Here is a 2500-nt window from a genome sequence, read left to right on the forward strand (position 1 = left end):
AATTGAAAAATTTGGTTGAGTTCATCCCGCCGTTTACCCGAATTTTAAAAAAATTGTGAAAAATAAAAAAAAAATAGATGAGCTGAAGTTTGATGGGTTGCCGATCAGACCGCCTCGACTTAGCGGCATTCCCGCGTAGAGTGATCGAGAGTTTTCCAGTCTCAAGCTCGCCCAGTGTAAAGACGCGGCATTGCCGTAGAGGCTAAGCTGCTAAGTAGAGACGGTGTTTGTACAACTATATTTCACTTTATATTCTTAACCAATGTATGTGTTGTAGAAAGCAGATTTTTCTCATCCCGCCGTTTACCTGAAACGAATAAAAATTTATTTTGTACAAAATTAAAAACATTAGTGTTTCCAATAAACTACATTTCACGTTTTCTAATTTAAACTTAAACGAATGACTGGTATCAAAATATAGGATCTATGTGAAAATAAAAACACGGTGTAAGAGTTTTCAAACCTCGGTAATGCCGTCTAAGACCAACTAGTCGACCGAAGGGACAGTAGTTTTCCGGTCGATAAGACATATCAGCCCGGTATCGCCAAAGTTAATTACGATCGGTCATAATAAACTAAATTTAAAATAAATAAATAACCCAAACGTGTGTATACATCATGTGGTACGTATTCAGTTCTATTCTAACTGGAATATATATTTTAAGAATCAATGAACTTAAGTTTTAAAACCAAACCGAAATCGCGCGAGTCGTCGTTGTAAAACTAGATTTAACAAACGGCTGCGTAATATTAGACTTAAAAATATTATATAATATCCTCTATTGATTAAATAGTGAAAAATAAGCTTCAATGTAGCTTAATCTAGTACAAAATCTAAAAGTTGTGATAAATTAAATTGAAATTAAACACGATAGACTTAAATCTAGAGTTAAGGAATAAAACCGACCCGCGAACCAGCTACTAAATGGTTCGATAAGACTTATCTCAAATACAATCGTTTTCTATCAGTGTTATGCCTTCAATCGATACTTTTTGATGAAATAAATACTTAAATGATTTAATGAATGCATATATACATGTAATTAATGAGTGAAAGTATGTATAAAGTATTAGATAAATTAATAATAAACCGACCCAGCTACTAAATGGTTCGATAAGACTTATCTCAAATACAATCGTTTTCTGTAATTGTTATGCCTTAAATTGATAATTTTTAGTTAAACAAATACTTAACTAATGAAATAAATACATAGATAAATGTATTTAATGAATTAAAGTATGTATAAAGTATTATATAAATTAATAATAAACCGAATCCGACCAAATTTAAATCTAAAACCACGATCGGCGGCGTAATGAAGTGTATCGTAAACCCGTTTTTTTTATAATTTAAAATGTAATGACAGAACTCCCAAAACAACAATACACATACATATTAGTACTATGGTGAATTGTAGTTGTATTAGGACCGTAATTATAGTTAATTAAGGAACCATTCATTGTCTTCGCTCTGTTATGTACGTCGTCGTTTAATCGACACGGCATATTTGGCTTGAATCTAGAAAAATTCAAACTCTAACCCTAAGGTAGACAGGCAGGGTAAATAAATGTGGGTGATCTCTCATAAAATTGTCTTCTAGGAATTATTTTTATATAGACTATCTTTTCTGTAGAGTTTAAGTGGACAAGCGCGGACGAAATAGAGCGCAAAATTTAAAATGAATTAAAAATTTTCATCAGACCGGAAGTAGGCATAACCTAGGCGCCATGTTTCCGTCGTACAAGTTTTCACCGTTGCAGTCACCGTTTCAATCGCTCTTCGTGTGGACGTGTATTATTTCTAGTCATGTGTTGTGTAGATGATTCGCTTAAGGTAGGTGTTCGGACTTATTTCTTTAATATTAATTAAACCGTATTTGCCTTGTCGGCCTTAAAATAAAGCTATTTTTTTTTCATCGCAATCGAAGTGTTAGATCTAGAATCTAGTTCCCGCCTCCGCTTCGCTAATTCGACTTAATGTAACTATGACACAACTATTAAATCTAGAGTCTCTATTTTAATTAAATAATTAGGAATTCTATCTCTAGATGATATCTAATCTATTCCCACACGTGTGTGCAAGTAGGATTTAACGTCAGAACAGGTGTGGTGGTCTAGGCGTCGCTATTTTTGACGGTAGGAATTTTTTTTTTAAATTCGTAAAATTTTATATAGACTTTATATAGCAATTTACTAAGACCGACCCTAACGCCCAGTAAATATTTAATTACCACATTGTTATGGACACGGTGTATTAGGTAGGGCCGAGGGCTATCCATAGGTACCAATTTTTAAATTTTGTGACAATTAGGAGCCGAGTTATAAAATAAATTTAAAATACTGGTTCTGGTCTTAGACTTTATATAGCAATTTACTAAGACCGACCTTAATACCCATTAATTATTTAATTAGCGCATAGTTATGGACATCCTGTATTAGGTTGGGCCCAGGGCTATCCGTAGGTACCAAGTTTATAATTTTGTGACGATTATTAGTCGAG

Source organism: Physella acuta, unplaced genomic scaffold (genome assembly GCF_028476545.2).
Source record: "Physella acuta isolate Inbredline_101_S28 unplaced genomic scaffold, ASM2847654v3 ptg002686l, whole genome shotgun sequence".
Lineage (NCBI taxonomy): Eukaryota > Metazoa > Mollusca > Gastropoda > Physidae > Physella > Physella acuta.